The following is a 21407-nucleotide window of genomic DNA, read 5'->3' as shown; positions in this document are numbered from 1 at the left end:
TTATTAACCCCAAATTCCTAGTCCATCCCACTGCCTCTCTCTTCCCCCCTTGGCAACCATAAGTCTGTTGTCTATATCTGTGAGTCTGTTTCTGTTTTGTAGATAGGTTCATTTGTGCCATATTTTAGATTCTATATATAAGTGATGTCATATAGTATTTGCCCTTCTCTTTCTGACTTAGTTCACTTAGTTTGAGAATTTCTAGTTGCATCCACATTGCTGCAAATGGTATTATTTCATTCTTTTTTGTGGCTGAGTACTATTCCATTGTATATATGTACCACATCTTCTTAATCCAGTCATCTGTTGATGGACATTTAGGTTGTTTCCATATCTTGGCTATTGTGAAAAGTGCTGCAATGAACATAGGTGCACATGTATTTTTTGAATCGTAGCTTTGCCTGGATACATGCCTAGGAGTGGGATTGCTGGATCATAAGGTAGTTCTATGTTTAGTTTTCTGAGGAACTTCTGTACTGTCTTCCGTAGTGGTTGTACCAATGTATATTCCCATCAACAGTGTTAAGAGGGTTCCTTTTTAAGGGTAGATTGTTTTTATTACCTCTTATCTCTCCTTTCCTTAACAGTCTCCTCTCTCCTCTTAACCAGGACAATGATTCTGCTCTGAAATCTTCAACAGCTTCTTTTTGCTTACAGAATGACCATGATTCTCAGGCATTCAGTATGCAGCACTTCTTTTTCAAAACTCCTCTTCTACTCTTACTACAGGAATTCTCCACCACATTAAAGTGGTATATGTCCCATTCCTAATCATTTGTTGTCCTTTCCCACCTTCATGTTTTTTCTGTGTATTACCCAAATGCTTCTCTCCTTTATTTTCCCCTCTCTTCCTCTCTCTGAACCTTATATACAATATGGGGCACACAAAAGTTGTCCATGGAACCTGCATTGGGGTTACATGTTTATGTCTTATCTCCTTTGTATTTTTTTGTATACTCTGGAAGGCCATAAACTATCCATATAACCCATTATTCCAAAGCATAACTCTTCATACATAATAGACAGCCAATACAAAACTGATGAAGATATTAGAAAGAAATAATGACTGAGGCGATCTGAAAGGGTCATTTGCCAGTATTTAGGCCAATGCCTTTCTTTTAGAGATGAGGAAACTGAATCTCAAGGAAGTTAGTGATCCTGATCTGCACAATAACTAGTTGAGTCAGAGTCAGGACTAAAAGTAATAGATAACCTTGTTTGATTATCTACTATATATAAGGCACAGCAATAGGATTTTAATTGTTTCAACCTTTCTAACCTTTTTACAATACTATGAGGCACTTAATAGCTCATATGATAGAAAAGTAGAGTTACATGGAAAAATTGAGTAATACATGCCAAGTCAAATAGCTTTATAAATAGTGGAATCAAGATTTGACCACTTTCAGACTGATTTCAGAGTACCCATAATTAACCATGACTCCACTCAACTGAACCCTCTGTTAATTTAGTCCTCATTCTACTATGTCATTCTATCTCCATTTGTTAGCTCAATAGGGCATAAAAATATTGACTGACCCAGGTTATTGCTATAAAATGAAAGGCTTGGAAAGATCACACATGTAGGCATTCACTGATATTGCTAATAAAGCTAATTTAAAAATGAGGTTAGTTCAAGCTAACAAGTGCTGTGATTCAAGTTGAAAAATGAAGTACAGACCCCACTTAATTTCAGTCTTATAGTTTCTGCTATTTAGTCTTCTCCATAGTAGGTAATAAACAGACCCATCCTTTGCCAAGACAAGACCTTGGCTATTTTATTGTTATCTACTTGAAAGTAAAAAATATATATATATATAAAGTAAAAAAAAAAAAATATATATATATATGGTAGTGCTTTCAAAGGCTTATGTTTTTATTATCAATGATGATGGTGGTGGTAGCAACATCTCAATTCCAAATTTTTTTGGTAAATGAGTAAGCTTATTTTCTAGAGCTTCAGAAACTAAAGCCTATCTCAAATAAGCTTATTTTGAATTGTTTTGTGCTTCGTTTTCCCTGCTAATTAGATTCCAGTTTATAATTTATTAGTGTTCCTTCTTCTCATTCACTGTATTTCTGTGTGAGCTATTTCCAGATTAGAATTTTGAAATTTTCTCAAGGAAATATAAACCTTGACTTTTTGTTAATTATAAGAGCAACTGTGACCACAAGATAATTCTGGAAAAGCAATTAAGTAGTGTTTCAGTTTTCTCCAAAAGTGTACATTCAGAGTTAAGATCCACTAATCTTGGATGTTACCCTATCTAGACTCCAACTCTTTGGCGGGGACCTGCTTCATAGTGTCTTCTCTAAGATGCTGTTATCCCAATGAAGCTTAAGAAATTCTCCAAAAAATACAAATTGGCTCCTGTCTCTCCCCTTCCAGCCCCACTGTGTTCTTGCATTGTCACCATCCTTAACATGCTCTACCTCTTCACGCTTGGACCCCTTCTACCCTCCAGCTGCATCTCTCACCACCTCAGGCTTTAGCAGTCAATGCACCACCATGTTGTAATTTTTGCAATTGAAAATCTAGAGGAAAAAAATTGCACGCATCTTCTTCATGATCTCAAATAAAGTGCAGCTATAGTGTATTATTATTATTATTATTATTATTATTATTATTATTTTTGTCTTTTCTGGGCCGCTCCGCGGCATATGGAGGTTCCCAGGCTAGGGGTCTAATTGGAGCTGTAGCCGCCGGCCTACACCAGAGCCACAGCAACGCCGGATCCGAGCCACGTCTGGGACCTACACCACAGCTCACGGCAACGCCGGATCCTTAACCCACTGAACAAGGCCAGGGATGGAACCCACAACCTCATGGTTCCTAGTCGGATTCGTTAACCACTGAGCCACGACGGGAACTCCAGCTATAGTGTATTATTGAAGTTTTCTATTTTCCAGGTTAATTTCCATGATTCTGGCTATTCTTCAACAATTGCACCCTAAGGTATACACGTCTTGGTAAAATCTGATAAAACTGAACACAATATTTTGATATGTTTGATGCTGTTCAGAGAACAGTGAACTTTTACATTCCACATCCTGGGGAGTAATTTTTTTTTTTTAACGCAAAACAATATTTCATGAGGATCGTCATCATCCCCATCCACTCGATTTGCACTGACCAACTAAAAACTTATATTAATTTTCATTACAGGAAAGTTACCCAAATATGTACTCTGCATTTGTTGTTTTAAACACAGATATGGTAATTTATATTCATTTCTGTTCAATTGCATCTCTTGAGATGCTCATCTTTCAGAATCCTGTGTTTATATCATTCGAGAATTGAATAACATGGCTGTCTTTGTCATCAGTCAAGCTACAGATAAAAGTTTAAAAGCACATACTCAGTTTGAGGATAGCTGATATATTATTGTGATTAAAGTTATATTTTATCATATCACTTATGAACAAATTGAGAGATTGTAACATATATACTCTACTCAAGAGTATCAAATCACATTACATATTCTTGGTGAATCCATGTTAGCTCTTTGTGATCCAAAAACATCCTCTTAATCCTTTTTGAAGTGTACTAAGCATTCGAATCACATATATGACCCCAGAATAGACACTTTTCCTCTTAGAAAACTTAAAAAAGTCTGAGGAACCTCCTCTACTTTCCACAAGTTCTTGAAGATAATTTATAGTAGCTCTACAATCGTATCAGCAACTTTTTCATTATGAGAGAAACATGCAGTAATTACCTCCTCACCTAGATTGCTCTTTGATATTTTTCTTAACAACAGTGACTCTGCTCTTCCTAATGTGAAAATTATTCCTCTTAATAAAGAAGATAGAAGTAAAACAGGAATTAGATTTCTAAAGTCTGAATTGGTTCTAATGCAATTTTACCTGTATTTTCCCAAATCACACTAAATGAGAACTAGAGAATGCTTAAACTTATTGTTCAAAAAAACATTATTTTTCTAATTCAGTGCCCTTCAGCAGAATTTCAGAAAGCCATACCCTGTCTCCCATCAGCTCCAAATCCCCCCAAGCTCATTCAGGAAGGCCCACAAGCTTCTGAATGTGTAGATGGATGAATTCTTTGATTTTGAGTGGGCAGCGGTGATCCTTTGTCAAGGCCATTCCTGCTTTCATGTTTTTCCTTCTTTGTTGCCACTGCCCATGATGCCACAGTCCCTACTTGCCACCCCGAAGCCTTCTGCTACCCTGGCATGGGTTGTGAGTCCACTGTCTAGGTCACCATGCTTTCTCCTGCTCCTGATATTGACTATTCTAATGGCACTTACTGCTTCCGTGCCTTGTATCCCTGCCACAAACAAGTCACTTTGCTGAAGTGGAGGAATGCCTTTCACTCCCAACAAGCTGAGTGTGCGAGTGCTGTGACTTTCTCCTATTAAAAAAATCCCAGTAGATGAGGCTGATGACAATCTGAATAGCACACACCCAGGCATATTCCGACTCTACCTCCCTTTTGTCAGATATTAATTTTCAGCACACTCTTGGATCTGAACTCTAACACTGCGCCCAGAACAATCCAAAATAATCTCCTGGAGTTCCCGTCATGGCGCAGTGGTTAACGAATCCGACTAGGAACCATGAGGTTGCGGGTTCGATCCCTGCCCTTGCTCGGTGGGTTAACGATCCGGCGTTGCCGTGAGCTGTGGTGTAGGTTGCAGACGCGGCTCAGATCCTGCGTTGCTGTGGCTCTGGCGTAGGCTGGCAGCTACAGCTCCATTTAGACCCCTAGCCTGGGAACTTCCATATGCTGCGGGAGCAGCCCAAGAAATGACAAAAAAAAAAAAAAAAAAAAAATAATCTCCTGACTTCAAGGTCAGCTGGTTACCAAACTTAAATGTATCTGCAACATTAAGTCCCTTCCCAAGTAAGTTAAGAGGCCACTTCACCTGCTATCCAGTGAGCCACATCTGTCCATAGAAAATACTCATGTCTTGCTTGATTTGACAAAGTGCTGGCTGATACCAGTGCAGCCACGAAGATGCACTACCACAGGCCACTTGCGCTTTCTAGGGTATGACCAGGCACCAAGCTCTTGTAACATTCGACAATGTAAATTCACATTAGGAACTCAGTTCTGAGTGGTTTCTCTCCGCAGCACCCAACTTGGAGTAGCTCTCCTTCCCCCTCTTAGAAATAATGACCTTGCAGATCTCTGACCCTTCCTCTTAATCCTGGTCCTGGGCTTATGAGTCCAAGAGTCACAAAACCATTTCCATAATATATTCTTTGTAAATCTTACATAAGGAGATCTATCTTAAGACTGTCTTAGTATTTAAAATTTACATTATTGGATCCTTGGTAGAAATTTTATGTTTAATAATCTGTTCCATGGTGTCCTCAATTGTTTTGTATTTTGATTCTGCAGTGAATGTTCTTGTACTTACATAATTTCATAAATATTCAAGACGTTAGATCAGTCTTAGAAGTGGAATTAATGGCTAAAGGGTCCCCCATTTTGACTTTTGATGGCTATTGCTAAGTTGATGTTTATGTAGCTTTATATTCCTACATACAGGTATTTACCAATCTACCCTCCCAGAAGCAGACAATCAAGAGACACTGTTTTACCACACTATCACCACCAAGACATAAGGTCTGCCTTTTGAGGTTTGCCCATTACATTGATGATGAATTTTTTATTGCATTCCTCTTCTTCTGATTAAAAATGGGACATGTTATAATTGCTGCCATTTGCAATCACAGGTGTGTTTCCTATGTACTTGATTTTTTTTCTTTCTTTTTATGACTGTACCTCCTGCCTATGGGAAGTTCCTAGGCTAGGAGTCAAATTGGAGTCGCAGCTGAGGCCTGTGCCACAGCCACAGTGATGCTGGATCTGAGCTGCATATGTAACCCATTTGTGGCAATGCTGGTTCCCCAGCCCACTGAGTGAGGCCAGGGATTGAACTGGAATCCTCAGGGAGACTATGTCATGTTCTTAACCCACTGAGCCACAATGGGAACTCCATGTTTTTATGTTTTAGAATGTAGAATATTCTGGTAATTTTTAAATGACTTTTAAGAATTCAAGTAGCATGAAGTCTAAGTGTGGCTGCAACTTATTTTGAGAATTTTTCCAAGAGAAAAAAATCGGGAAAGACAATGTGAGGCAACAGGAGTCAGCAGCCAGGGCCACGAAGCCCCAGCCTCTAGTGACGCTTTCCTGATTCTTAGAGATTTTACATGTACAGCTCAGAGTAATAATTGTGAAGGTCTTCTTATGACTCTAGTGCTATCTCTTTCTCTCTTAGGAAAGGATACAGAAGCAAAGGTTCCATTAAGAAATGTAGAAGTCTTACAGCACTATTTATAGTAGCCAAGATATAGAAACAATCTAAATGTCCATGAGCAGAGGAATGGATAAAGATGTGGTGATACATATATACAATGGAATATTACTCAGCCATAAAAAATGAAATATGCCATTTGCAGCAACATGGATGGACATAGAAACTATCATACTAAGTGAAGTTAGACAGTGAAAGACAAACATCATATGATATCACTTAGATGTGAAATCTTAAAAAAAAGAATACAAATGAACTTATTTGCAGAACAGAAACAGAATCACAGTTTGAAAAACCATATAACTTACCAAAGGGGACAGGCTCAGTGATGGGAGGGATGGGCTGTTGGTGTTGCCACATGCAGACTGAGGTATATGGAATGATTGGGCAACAGGGACCTGCTGTATAGCACGGAGAACTCTACCCAGTATTCTGTGATAATCTCTGTGGGAAAAGAATCAGAAAGAGAATGAATATGTGCATATGTATGACTGAATCACTTTGTTGTACAGCTGAAATTAACACAATTTTGTAAATCAACTAGATTTCAATAAAACAAAATAAGAGAGAAAAAAAGAATTGTGGAAGTCTATCTTTGATTGAGGCTCAGTTTGATAAAGGAAGAGTTAATATTACATGATCCTGAATTAAGAAGGAATATTCTTAAGGATGCTGACATATACGCAATCCTTAAGATGTATAGAATTTCCCAACTCCAAGTTCATTATGTTTAAGTGTTAGACCTGGATGGAAGAGAGATAACCAAACTATTCAGATCTATTTTCTGATCTAAAAACATTGAGTCTGTAAATATCAAAATATTATTGATGGCTACTTACAAAACCTTAAAGTTTGTGTTCTTTCTCAAGTTGGAGAAAATGACTATAATGCTCTCTGTTATTTCAGATGAACATTGACATTCAGTGCCCTTTAGTGTGGGATCTTACACAATTCAGGTTCTATATTGAGCCTATAATTTATGTCCAATGACACGCTCTCTTGAACTGCTGAAGGAAAAAGAAAAGACTTCTTCAATTCCTTTCCTGTGAAAAATACAGGGCCAGGAAATGAGAACGGAGATGTCAGATATTTTGATCTATTTAGAGAATCCTCGGTTCTGAATAATCCAAATAAATGAAGTGTTATGACAGTATTTAATGGTGATTAAATGTTGGCTCAAGAAACAGCCCAAGGATAGAACAATTTACCATGTTTGAATACAACTTTTCTTGTTTTAAAGGCTCTTCCCCAACCAGCATAATCATTTTGCTTTCCCACCCCGTTATTGGATTAGCACTGCCTCCAAAATAGTACAGGTAATCGTCATTCTGCCCAGAAGTGCAAGGCCATAGAAATGACCATGCAAACTGAGACTACACAAAGTCATCTTAATAATTGGTGGGAAAAGTTACAATTCTTCCATGACCTTAAAAAATGTTTGTCAAAACTTTAAAAACTCTCTTATCATAGTTCATAAATGTATATGGAAATGTACAAGAGAGAAAAACTAATATTTACTTGGTACCTTGCAATTTAAAATACTGGAACCACTGGGGATTAAAATTCTTCTCTGTACTTTTATCAGGAGTAGTTTGACCAGTGTTTGCTTCTCCTTGTCATGGTATAACTTCAGATACAAGAAGAGCATCTTTCCTCCTTTGGGGAATTATCATAGCGCTAAGTTTTGATCAGCTTCAAACATTTTAGCCTTTGTGCTTTCAATGTTGTGAAATATCTCTGAATTCTTTTTATGTGAAGAGGTCACTTTCTTCTAGGGCAGCTTTATCCTTTTTGTCACAACCACTTTCCTCATTTATGTTGATAAGTTCACCTTCACTAAGTTTTCACTAAGTTCCTCTGGCTTCATATCTACAGCCTCTCAGATGGGCCAGTGTCAACATTCCCCACACTCAGCTATGGCTTCCATAGCTCCATTACGTTCATTCAGTATGCAATCACTTGTCTCTTCATTGCATTTTCATCCTTCCTGGCCGGTTAGCTCTGTGGATTATCCATTTGTGTAAAATGTCCTGTGGATCTGTCACTGGCAGACAAGGAAACCCCACAACTACATGCTTCGCTGTCTTGTTGTAGGATTTGAATAACAGATGTGCAGTGATTAATCACTGACAAATTTTGAAAGAAATAACATGATGGGTCACTGATTGTGATGGGCATCTGCTATTGATTGTGGACCAAGGAGTTAGCAGCAAGTTTGCAGTCAAAGATGCCCTGGCTCAGTTAATATGCTTTGGTAACTGAAATTTAAATCATGTTGTTGGAGGATTAGTGTTAGCTAAGCTGGGGTAACTGAACTTCATGCAACAACAAGGCAAACAACAGTGCAAAGCAAGGACTGACTTGCTATAAATAGAAATGTTGTATTTATTTATTCATAATGCCTGTCTTTTGGTAGCAATTAAAAAGATCTTTTTTCTGGGTGTAGTTTAAGAATGAGAGAAAAGAGAGTTCCCATCATGGCTCAGTGGTTACAAACCCAAATCGTATCCATGAGGATGCAGGTTCAATCCCTGGCCTTGCTCAGTGGGTTAAGGATTTAGCTATGCAGTGATCTGTGGTGTAGGTCACAGACATGGCTCGGATCGCACATTGCTGTGTCCGTGGCTATGGCAGGCCTCCAGCTGCGATGTGACCCCTAGCCTGGGAACCTCCATATGCCACAGGTGCGGTGGTAAAAATACAAAAAAAAAAAAAAAAAAAGAAAAAGAAAAAAATAAAAAGACTGAGAGCAAAAAGTGGACAAATACCAGGGTCTGTTATGAGATCATTCCTATGTACAAGTCTATATTTTACTTTATTCATCAGATGACTTATATAGTATTTTCTATACCAGGTACTTTCTAAAAGCTTTACAAACATCATCCCTTTTAACCATCTTAATAATGATGATGTAGTTACTGTTATTTTTCCACTCTTACAAATGAGAAAATAGGGAAAAAAAAGATAAGTGACTTTCCTAAGGTTACACAGCTGGTTGGTAGTAGAGCAAGATTCAACCCTTAGCAGTCTGGCCTTGGAGGCTGTGTTTTCAACTACTCACGATGCTGCCTTGTGTCATAAGCCTGAACTGCTAATTCTGCAGAGTAACACATTATCAGGCCATTGCTTTTCCCAGTAGAGTTAGGTCCATCTCATTTATTGTTGAAGTTTATGACCACAGATACAAAATGCAGTGCACAAAGCTGACATTATTTATGACTGAGATTACTAAGGCTCCACAGAGTTTAGGGGAGACACTGTACTTTTTTTCAGAGGAGCCATGAATGCAAAAGAAATGATGTGGAGAACAGGAGATGTAGCTGGTAACATCTCAAGGTCAGAATCAACTAATTCAGAGGGTCAGAAGGCTGAAGTTCTGATAAGGAAGCTCTACATGATGGTAGAAAAAAAAACCCCACCAAGGATCATGGAGTGAATAAATTACTTATTTCTTTTCTACCCAGATTACAAGGATCTCCTTAAAGAAATATTCAAGCTGGCTGTACTGAAATTTAAATGGCATAGATTTTTTCACTTTGCTTTGCAAACAACCGTCTACCTCTCCAACCACTAAACATGAAAATTATAAAAGTAAATTTTAATCGACCTGACAGTGTGAAGAAAAATAACTCTATTAAGTAAGCACAACTGATATAGCACTACAAGTTCAAAAACATTATGCCACTTCTCTTGTTAAATGTCTGTTTGGAGAATACTAGTAATCAGATAACTTAGTCTGCTTCATTGGGAATTGTGGTTAAAGATTAAAATGGTTGTTTATTTTTAAATCTTCTCGTGTTTCATCACCACTTCCCAAATGTCTGCTTGGTGCCTAGCAACTGCCAACCATTCAATTTTCAGTGCTCTCCTTTCCCTCTTTGGCAAATAAAAAGAAAAAAAACCAAAAGGTTACGCCGCCTGTTACCAGAAATAACTTATTTCATAAAACAATATGAATGACCTCGAATAAGCCGTTCATGAATATAAGGTGACGGCAAAAAGAACACATAAAGGGTCTATTTCTCGTGAAGTTTTTCTTCCCAATTTCCAGTCCAGTTCCACTAGCTGTGAGAATATTTTACTATCTTCATGATAGATCTTGACTCCTCACTGATCTCACTTAGAAGGAGGACGCAAGGAAAGGATTGATACTGAAGAAAAATTAGTAAACCTGTGTGCAGGTATGTATGGGGTAGCACAGTAAAAAACCTATGAACTGGAGATAAAAGACAAACTTGTGTCTCAGGCAAGGGTATTAATCAGTGTAGACAGCAGTTTCCATCTAGGACAGAGAAGCAAGCAATGCGGTCTCTAAATTCACTTTAGTTTCAAAGTTTGAATACTACTACAAAAGCACTCTAATTATTTCAAAGTCATCCAATAAACTGGAACACTCCATTTTCATGCCACTCAATGCCGAAATGCCTCTATTGGCTTCCATTTATCTTGGGGGGAAAGAATGCAAATTCTTTATTGTGGCCTAAAGTCCTGAGTGATCTGTTTTCACCCCAACCTCTACTCCATTCACAGCACCATGTGCTCCCGTGTCTGATGCAGTTACTCACACTTGCTAAGCTCATGTCTGTCAGGAGCATTTTGCCCTTCCTTTTCCTTAAACATCCTGCGTTTCACATCCAAGCTTATCCTGGTTGCAACCCTTCCCCTCTAAGCCCAAATTTATCATAGAGGTTTTCCTTTTCCAGCTGACCTAAAGGAGCTTTTCCCCAGTTAATCTCTATCACTTACCTTGCTTTAATTTTCTCTATAGCACTTCCCACAACTCGCAATGATTTTCTTCATTCACTGGCTCTTTATCTGCTTTATTCTATACAAAAGTATGAACTATGGAAAGACAAGGATCTTACGCATCGTCTTCTCCCATGTATCCCCTGAAACAGACCCTGGCAAATGTTAGGCACTAAATAAGTAATTTGGGAACAAATTAGTGACTATATATTGTTTACTGATGTACCATCAATGTGGAAGCACAATGCTTGTCATGCAGTAGGCATTCAGTAAATATGTTCTAAATGTAACAAAGTAACTCCATCACCTTCTCTTAAAGGTGTTAGTATGAATTATTTATCATGTATTCTACATTAGTTTCCTAGCACTGCTGTGACAAAATACCATAAATGTGGGGAGTTTCAACACCACAGTTATTATTGTAGAGTTCTGGAGGTCAGAAGTCTAACATAAGTCCCATGAGGCTAAAAATCAAGATATTGGCAGGGCTGCATTCATTCTGGAGATTCTAGGGGAAAATCTGTACCTTGCCTCTTCCAGCTTGTAGAGGTTGCTTACATTCCTGGGCTTGCAGCCCCTTTCAGCTTCAGAGCTAGCAATGGTCAGTTGAGTCTTTCTCATGCTCATTCATTTTCATATAATTCTCCTGCCTGCCTCTTTCACTTCTAGGGGGACCTGTGATTCTATTGAGCCTCTTGGATAATTCCAGAAGAGTCTCCTCATCTAAAAAGCTTAATTTAATCACATCTGCAAAGTCCCTTCTGTCGTGTACCATATAGTCATGGTTCCAGGGTTTAGGACATGAACATCTTGGTGGGGCATCATTCTGCCTGCCATGGTGTCATTTGGAATGACTCTGGAAATGAATCACCCTTGTCTTGGGTAATCTTATGGAAACCTCTTATCTTTCAAACAAGTGCTACAGGATCACATTCTGGAGAGGAATTCCCCATAAGTACTCTTATCCCTCATTCCCCCACCTCATGGCTATGGACTGTGAGTGTGAGTAACTACTTTGCATAAATTGAGCAAAGAGTTTAGAGGGCTACCTCTTATGCATATAAATAGCATAACAACTAACTGATGTTGACATTTCTGGGGAGGCTAAAAATCCATTTCTGTCGCTGGAGAGATAATGGCAAGAGGAGAAAACACACTCCATTCCCATCACCAAAATAAGAAGGCTAATACCACTGTACATTGGAAGAAGATACAATTCAGTGAGAGTCAAGTAAATTGCATCATTATTACAAGGATTTATCTTAAGCCTGGGTGTGTGCTGGGGGGAGGGTGGGCGGTAACATGATAGACTCCAGAATCCACATTGAGCTAAGACAATTCTCTTTGCTTGCCCAGGGTTAGTCAGTCTGTACAATCAAGCAAACCCAGGGGCCTAACACATTAACTTGCCATCGATATATTCTATCTGCCTTGGTGCAGCTAGTGTTTCTGGCATTATTTATGAAGGAAGTCTTGCTATATTTGCACAGCATGCAGCATTGTTCCTAGCAGGCTACTGATTATTGTCAATGAATAATGCCCCAGAAGCTCCTAACCCTTTGTGCTTATGCCTAATAACTAAATCAGCAATAGCTGCTTCTCTGGGCTCTGCTTAAGATTATAGCACAGCCATAAATAAACTACCAGTGGCAGGATCCATTTGGCATCAGTGACTACCATCACTGCAAAGCTACGAGTACATATTTTTCCCAGTGATGCTATAAACCATGGTCACTGCTCAGGTTTTTTTTTTTAAAGGTGATGAACTCTGAATACGGATATCAGAATTTTCTGAAATCTCATAGTGCTTGAATTATCCAAGCCAAAATATACATCGGGCCTTATTTGGGAATTTTCCGGTGGGGGATGGAAGGAGTAACCACGGAGAAGTGGGAATTCCAACACAGCCATTCTTCTTTCTCAATTATTAAAAACTGCACGAAAGTTCATCTTGTAACATTCAAAAGAGGGTTGGGCTTTTTCTCCTGCCAAATGACACACCCTGTCATAGAGCTTCAGAAGAGGCCAGTGGACCTCAAAATTTGCCCTTCAGGGTCCAGTTTGATAAAGACAAAAATCCCTCAGAGATTTCTCCTTCACTTCTTCCCGAAGGTCACACAGAAACACTTGACCAAATTAACAGGAAAACAGGTGCTTCTTTTGTTAAAATATCATCGTGAGGGAAGTCTCTATGTTTGATGCCCCATTTAAATGTTTCTAAAGAGTATCCTTCAAATTCATGCAAGAAGCAAGCATTCGGAAAGATGGGTTGACCTCTTTCATGAGATCACTAAAGGCACTACCTAATCTATGACTCATGACAGTACAAACAAAGTGCCACAAACACTGGAGAGGGAGGCAGAGCCAGAGTCCTGGACAGAAGGGTCCTGTCTGTTAATTTCAGTGATGAGGGATGTCACCACTAAAGGGTTCATTCATGAGTGCCTGCTCCTCCCCTGGACCTGCCCTGGCCAACTCCTCTCACCAGGCTACGTTAGCTTCCTGAGATGCCAAAACAAGTCACCACTACCTGGGTGATTTTAAACACCAAATATTTATTTTCTCACAGTTCTAGAGGCCAGAGATTTGCATACAGAGGCACACAGGGAAGATGGAGGCTGTGACTGCCTTCCTTGCCTCTTTCAGCTTCCGGTGACTCCAGGCATTCCTCGGCTTATGGCTGGATAATGCCAGTTTCTTCCTCCATCTTCCCTGTGTGCCTCTGTATGCAAATCTCCCTCTCCTTTCAGTTGTAAGGACACAGGGCTGATGATGGCATCATTGGGGTCCTTAACCAGTTACATCTGTAAAAATCTCATTTCCAAATAAGGCAGCATTCTGAGGTTCCAGGTGGATGTGAATTTTTTGGTAGAGTGGACACCATTCCATCTATTCCACAGGGTCTATTTCTGCTGTCTGGGTTAGGCTACTGTGAGAAGGATTTGCAGTCCCATGGCTCCCAAATCTCCTTTATCCTGCAGCTGCCCTGTTCCTGAGCTTCTTACAGGAGGCATATGGAGCCTGGACCACTGCAGAATTGAAGCATTGTCACCCTGCTGGCTGCTTCTCCTACCCTGCAACCTTGCTCCACATCCCAGGCTCTCTCCCAGTGGAATTACCCAGCCCAGCTGGGTCCACTCCTCCCCAGCTTCTCTGGGGAGATGGGCCTCTGTCTCCCAGGTTTACTTCTCCCACGCTGGAAGAATTGCAGAATTGCAACCTGCCACTCAGCACTCAGGCAACCTAGAGAAACTCAACTTTTTATTTAAAATAGACTCTTTTTTTCTCTATAAAGGTGATGCAACCTTGTCGCAAGATACATTTTTTAAAAATCAGAATATTAAAACTATAAAAATCAATAGGTGCAAACTATTGCATTTGGAGTGGATAAGCAATGAGATCCTATTGCATTGCACAGGGAACTATATCTAGTCACTTATGATGGAACATGATGGAGGATGATGTGAGAAAAAAAATGTGTGTGTATATATATATATATATGTGTGTGTGTGTGTGTGTGACTGGGTCACTTTGTTGTATAGTAGAAATTGACAGAACACTGTAAACCAGCTATAATGGAAAAAAAATCATTTAAAAAATAAAATAAAAATAAAAAATAAAAAGATAAAAAATCAGGAGTTCCCTGGTGGCACAGCAGGTTATGTATCTGGCATTGTCACTGCTGTGGCTTGTCACTGCTGTGACACAGGTTTGATCCCTGGCTCGGGAGTTTCTGCACACTGGGTGTGAGGCCAAAAAAAAAATAAATACAAATAAAAAATAAAAAGATAAAAATCATCATTGACCCCACCCCCATAGAGACAGCCACTGTTACTGTCTAGACAAACTTCTAACAATATTTATGACATATATTCCATTTTTTAAAAGAGTTAGGGCAAGACTGTATGTATTTCTTCCCACATCTTTGGATCTCAAATGCAAAGAAAACTGAATGAACTCATAAGTTTAATTTTATGCTATAATGAACACCCATGAAAACAACACTCAAGAATTTGAATTTCTTTTCTGCTTGTTTTTTTCACATTATCTTTCCTAATCATTTCCTCATGTCACTAATAATCTCTAAAACACAATTTAATGTTCATATTATTTCATGTTATGTGTGCATTGAAATTAATTTAAATCATCCTACATTATGGACATATAGACCAAGTTCAATTTTAATAAAATAATGATAAAGCAATGTATAACTTTAATCATAAATGTACTTGACTATCTCTGATATTACATCAAAATTTCTTAAGCAAAAGATAAAGGTGTTTTGAAGTTTTTGATACATAAAATTAAACCTCTAGCTTATAACAATTTATAATTTCACCGTCTGGCTCATTATTCTCTTCAAACACTATTAACTGTGTCAACTTTGACTAGCTTAAAAGACAATATTATAGCATTCTAATTTGCATTTCTTTGATTACTAGGGAAGTTAGTAATATTTATAAATCATCACAGTTCTTCTGTAATGGCCTCTTCAAATTCTTTACTTATTTTTTCTATTGGGATATTTAATAATTCATTCATTCATTCAACAAAAATTTTTTGGGGGCCATGCTCTCAGCATGTGGAAGTTCCAAGGCCAGGGATTGAACCTGCACCACAGCTGCAACCTGAGCCATAGCAGTGACAACACAGGATCCTTAACCAGCTGCACCACCAGGAACTCCATTCAACAAATTTTTATTGCATGTTTACAGTGTGCCCAGTAGTGGGCTGGATCAGGGGAAGAGAATGTTGGGCGGTAGAGAGGAAGCGTGTATGTTTGTTCATGCCTTCATGAAAAATTATGTTCATTTTTCTCATAAATTTACAAAACGACTTTGTGCACTAAGACTATCAAGTCTTTCTCATGGGTCACTAACATTTTTGCTAATTTATCATTTAAAATTTTGTGATTGATAAGTATTTTTTTTTTTATTTTCCCACTGTACAGCAAGGGGATCAAGTTATCCTTACATGTATACATTACAATTACATTTCTTCCCCCACCCTTTCTTCTGTTGCAACATGAGTATCTAGAGAAAGTTCTCAATGCTATTCAGCAGGATCTCCTTGTAAATCTATTCTAAGTTGTGTCTGATAAGCCCAAGCTCCTGATCCCTCCCACTCCTTCCCCCTCCCATCAGGCAGCCACAAGTCTCTTCTCCAAGTCCATGATTTTCTTTTCTGAGGAGATGTTCATTTGTGCTGGATATTAGATTCCAGTTATAAGTGATATCATATGGTATTTGTCTTTGTCTTTCTGGCTCATTTCACTCAGTATGAGAGTCTCTAGTTCCATCCATGTTGCTGCAAATGGCATTATGTCATTCTTTTTTATGGCTGAGTAGTATTCCATTGTGTATATATACCGCCTCTTCCGAATCCAATCATCTGTCGATGGACATTTGGGTTGTTTCCATGTCCTGGCTATTGTGAATAGTGCTGCAATGAACATGCGGGTGCATGTGTCTCTTTTAAGTAGAGTTTTGTCCGGATAGATGCCCAAGAGTGGGATTGCAGGGTCATATGGAAGTTCTATGTATAGATTTCTAAGCTATCTCCAAACTATTCTCCATAGTGGCTGTACCAGTTTACATTCCCACCAGCAGTGCAGGAGGGTTCCCTTTTCTCCACACCCCCTCCAGTACTTGTTATTTGTGGATTTCTTAATGATGGCCATTCTGACTGGTGTGAGGTGGTATCTCACGGTAGTTTTGATTTGCATTTCTCTTATAATCAGTGATGTTGAGCATTTTTTCATGTGTTTGTTGGCCATCTGTATATCTTCTTTGGAGAAATGTCTATTCAGGTCTTTTGCCCATTTTTCTATTGATTGGTTGGCTTTTTTGCTGTTAAGTTGTATAAGTTGCTTATATATTCTAGAGATTAAGCCCTTGTCAGTTGCATCATTTGAAACTATTTTCTCCCATTCTGAAAGTTCTCTTTTTGTTTTCTTTTGGGTTTCCTTTGCTGTGCAAAATCTTTTCAGTTTGATGAGGTCCCATGGGTTTATTTTTGCTCTAATTTCTATTGCTTTGGGAGACTGACCTGAGAAAATATTCATGATGTTGATGTCAGAGAGTGTTTTGCCTATGTTTTCTTCTAGGAGTTTGATGGTGTCCTGTCGTATATTTAAGTCTTTCAGCCATTTGGAGTTTATTTTTGTGCATGGTGTGAGGGTGTGTTCTAGTTTCATTGCTTTGCATGCAGCTGTCCAGGTTTCCCAGCAATGCTTGCTGAATAGACTTTCCTTTTCCCATTTTATGTTCTTGCCTCCCTTGTCAAAGATTAATTGACCATAGGTGTCAGGGTTTATTTCCGGGTTCTCTATTCTGTTCCATTGGTCTGTCTGTCTGTTTTGATACCAATACCACACTATTTTGATGACTGTGGCTTTGTAGTATTTCTTGAAGTCTGGGAGAGTTATGCCTCCTGCTTGGTTTTTGTTTCTCAGGATTGCTTTGGCGATTCTGGGTCTTTTGTTGTTCCATATAAATGTTTGGATTGTTTGTTCTAGTTCTGTGAAAAATATCATGGGTAATTTGATAGGGACTGCATTGAATCTGTAGATTGCTTTGGATAGTATGGCCATTTTTACAATATTGATTTTTCCAATCCAGGAACATGGAATATCTTTCCATTTCTTTACATCTTCTTTGATTTCTTTGATTAAAGTTTTATAGTTCTTGGTATATAGGTCCTTCACCTCTTTGGTCAGGTGTATTCCGAGGTATTTGATTTTGTGAGGTGCAATTTTAAAAGGTATCGTATTTTTGTATTCCTTTTCTAATATTTCATTGCTGGTATACAGAAATGCAACTGACTTCTGAATGTTATATCCTGCTACTTTGCTGAATGTATTAATCAGTTCAAGGAGTTTTGGGGTTGAGTCCTTAGGGTTTTCTATGTATAGTATCATGTCGTCTGCATACAGTGACAGTTTTATCTCTTCTCTTCCTATATGGATGCCTTTGATTTCTTTTGTTTGTCTAATTGCTGTGGCTAGGACTTCCAAAACTATGTTGAAGAGCAGTGGTGAGAGTGGGCATCCCTGTCTTGTTCCAGATTTGAGTGAGAAGGCTTTCAGTTTTTCCCCATTGAGTATTATATTTGCTGTGGGTTTGTCATAAAGGCTTTGATTATATTCAGGAATGTTCCCTCTATACCCACTTTGGTGAGGGTCTTGATCATGAATGGATGTTGGACTTTGTCAAATGCTTTTTCTGCGTCTATTGAGATGATCATATGATTTTTGACTTTTTTTTTGTTAATGTGGTGTATGATGGAGAAGTATTTTTTTATAGGCGCTTGGTGGACAATTATTTGCAATTTTTTATTTTGAGGAGGGAGGAAGGAAGTTTATTAAGAGGACTTTCTCATCAAAAATGTCCAGCTGTTATTCTTCTCATTCACTTGTGTTTTCACTCATTTAAAAAAAATTTTATTGGAGTATAGTTGGGTTATGTTTTCACTCTTTTCGTGCAATTTTTCTATTTTTAATTTTTTTTTTTTTTTTTTTTTAGGGCCACACCTGTGGCATGTGGAGGTTCTCAGGCTAGGGGTCAAATTGGAGCTGTAGCTGCTGGCCTATGCCATGGCCACAGCAACACAGGATCTGAGTCATGTCTGTGACCTACACCACAGCTCACGGCCACCTTGGGATCCTTAACCACTGAGCAATGCCAGGGATTGAACCTGCATCCTCATGGATGCTATTTCTGCTGATATTCATTTCCACTGAGCCACAGTGGAACTCCTGGACTTTATTTTGATATATGACATGAGGTTTTAGAAGCTTATTATTTTCCAAATGGTAATTAATTATCCCTGTACCATATATGAATGATCTGCCATTTTGTCACTGTTTAGAAGCTCATGTTTATCATACACAATATTTCAAGTTTATCATACATAATATTTTATGTTTATCATACATAATATTTTAGAAACATCCAAGTATGTTTCTAAGCTTTCTGTTCTATTACACTGTTGTGTCTATTCTTAGGCCAATGTCACAGTATGCATTATTCAAGTTTTATAATAAGTTTAGTATATGACAGTGCAAGTTCTAGCATTTTTAAAACATTTCTTGGCTATTTTTACTCTCTCCTTTTTCCTCATCCAGGATAACTGTATTATAAACATTAAACATGAAGAAAAACCTCCCATGGAGATTTTGGAATTTTCATCATTTTCCTTTAGACTATAAACTATATAAAGTTTGAATCACCTTGATTCTCATTTGCTAAGCAATTCTTCTTAATTATCTTTTACTCCACAGTCCTTTGATACACCTGACCCTCATGCCCCACCTTACAGGGCCATACTAAACAGAACTGTCAATTCAGGTCATCTGTTTCAAACTCAACCTCATAAACCAGGAGAATTGCAAGACAAAGGAAAGTTGCTTAGAAGTTAAAAGGAAAAAAGACAACTTCAAATTCAAATTTCATTAGCAATGTAAGTGCATAAATCAAAAATAAAAATAAAAATTCACTTAACCTTTCATTCGTATTGATTAAAATAGTACAAGCATTTAATATATTCTAATGAAAATGAAAAGTATTTGAGATACCTTATGATTACTAAAAGATTTCTTGGCTAGCCTTGTCCAATATAATATTGTTCCAGAGAACAGAACAAAATAGAAGTTCCCTAGAATTCCTGCTGTGGAGCAGTGAGTTAACGATCTAACTGCATTGGCTCTGGTCACTGTGGAGGCATGGATTTGAACCCCAGCCCAGTTCAGTGTGTTAAGGATCTGGTCTTGCTGTAGTTATGGCTTAAGTCACAGTTGTGGCTCAGATTCAATCCCTGGCCTGGGAATTTCCGTATGTTGTGGGTGTGGCCAAAAAAATCATAAGTAAGTTCCCTAACATTCTTATTGAGAATAAACTCTAACAGATGCACTGGGTTCAGGTAGCCATCTCCCAAAGCTTTTCACTAAGAACAACTATTCAAGCTTCAATTCTTTTTGAACATTCTACTCAGCTCACATTATTCTTGTCCCTGCCATTTGACCTGCAACAATTTGCCCTTGGCTTCAATCATCTTCCTTGTATACATGTTTATAAAAGTACAAGTTTTAGTACAGCACCACAAGCAAATGTAAGTACAGTGTCCATGAGCCTCAGAAAAAGAAACAATGAACTCGTCTACATTTTCCAGAGTCTCAGCAGATAACAAAACTATCTTTTTATTTTCTATGAAACTTGGTACAACTGAATAATTAATTTCTTCAGCTATAAGTAATAACAGCTTGCTTAAAACTTTCTTCAGTCCATTTCAAATAACAACTCACCAAAAAAAAAAAAAAAGAAAAGAAAGAAAGAAACCCATGGAATCCATTAAGTATTCATTCTTTTCTCTCTTGGCACCTAAAAATAGGCCAAATCTCTTACTCAAAAGTCCAAAGAAACTTTGCCTATATATGATGTTGTGTTCTATTCAAGAACTAGTTTGAAGCAAATCAGGTACCTTTTGGATTAAGCATTCAAACTAATTCCAGTGGAAAATAAAGGAATGCATAACTCTGCTACGAGGCACAGAATGAAAGACTAGCCATGACAAGAGGCAAACCCTTTTATGTGATGTGTATGTTTCATTTGTATTGATCTAGACCTTTCCCCTTTTAAGCGGTTAGTTTCCCAACCCCAGAACCCTCGCCTCTCTGGTGTTTAGGATGAGACTCCAACTTTGAATGGCGCACTGCAAATGCTGAAGGACTACCCTAGTTTCTCTATTTCCCTGGCAGATCTTACAGTAGCACTGGGAAACCCAGTCCCATCTCAGAAACGTCATCATTAGGGATTCTTCCAGGGGACTCAGGATGTGAACGTGCCCCTTATGTGTTGCTGAGGGGTCCTTTGCAAACACTGTAGCTGAAAATATCTGTGTAAGAACAGAACTTCTGTTTAGAACTTCATATATGGTAATCATTCGTATATGGTACAGAATGTGGTTTACAAAATCTAGGGTCCAAAAACAAAAAAGTTGCCTCAATCAAGCAGGCATCAGATAGGATGTAAATGAGCTATGGTCACCGGACCCTGAATCCCAAGTAGGCTCTCTTCAAAATTCTCTTTTCCAAAGTCTTTGAAATGTCTTATTTTCCCCAATTTCAAGTAGCAATTGCTCTAAAACTTGCTATAATTTAATTTATATGTAAATGAAATTATATTTTCATTTTCATTTATGTTTCAATTGAAGCTGAAAAAAGTCACCCTATCTGGCTTATTAAAAACTAAAAGATTGAGTCTTCTTACATAGGCCGAAGATAAATTTCTACATTATATTTATACTTTTCAATTTAGTAACCTAATTGGATTAAATTGGACTTGTGACATTTTCTAAAATGTCGAGTTTTCCTACTCA

General features: G+C 38.2%; 1 long non-coding RNA gene across 10 annotated transcripts in view; it reads right to left on the bottom strand.

Annotated features, from left to right (window-relative positions):
- The window catches only part of LOC102160169, a 387345-nt gene that overhangs the window by 129604 nt on the left and 236334 nt on the right, over positions 1 to 21407 (bottom strand). For all 10 annotated transcript variants that reach the window (XR_002338312.1, XR_002338317.1, XR_002338315.1 and 7 more), the window contains one exon: positions 6596 to 6731. This is a non-coding gene — a long non-coding RNA (uncharacterized LOC102160169). The remainder of the gene's footprint in view (positions 1 to 6595; positions 6732 to 21407) is intronic.

Source organism: Sus scrofa, chromosome 1, assembly GCF_000003025.6.
Source record: "Sus scrofa isolate TJ Tabasco breed Duroc chromosome 1, Sscrofa11.1, whole genome shotgun sequence".
In the NCBI taxonomy this organism is placed as follows: Eukaryota; Metazoa; Chordata; class Mammalia; order Artiodactyla; family Suidae; genus Sus; species Sus scrofa.
This window is presented reverse-complemented; position numbering and strand designations above follow the sequence as displayed.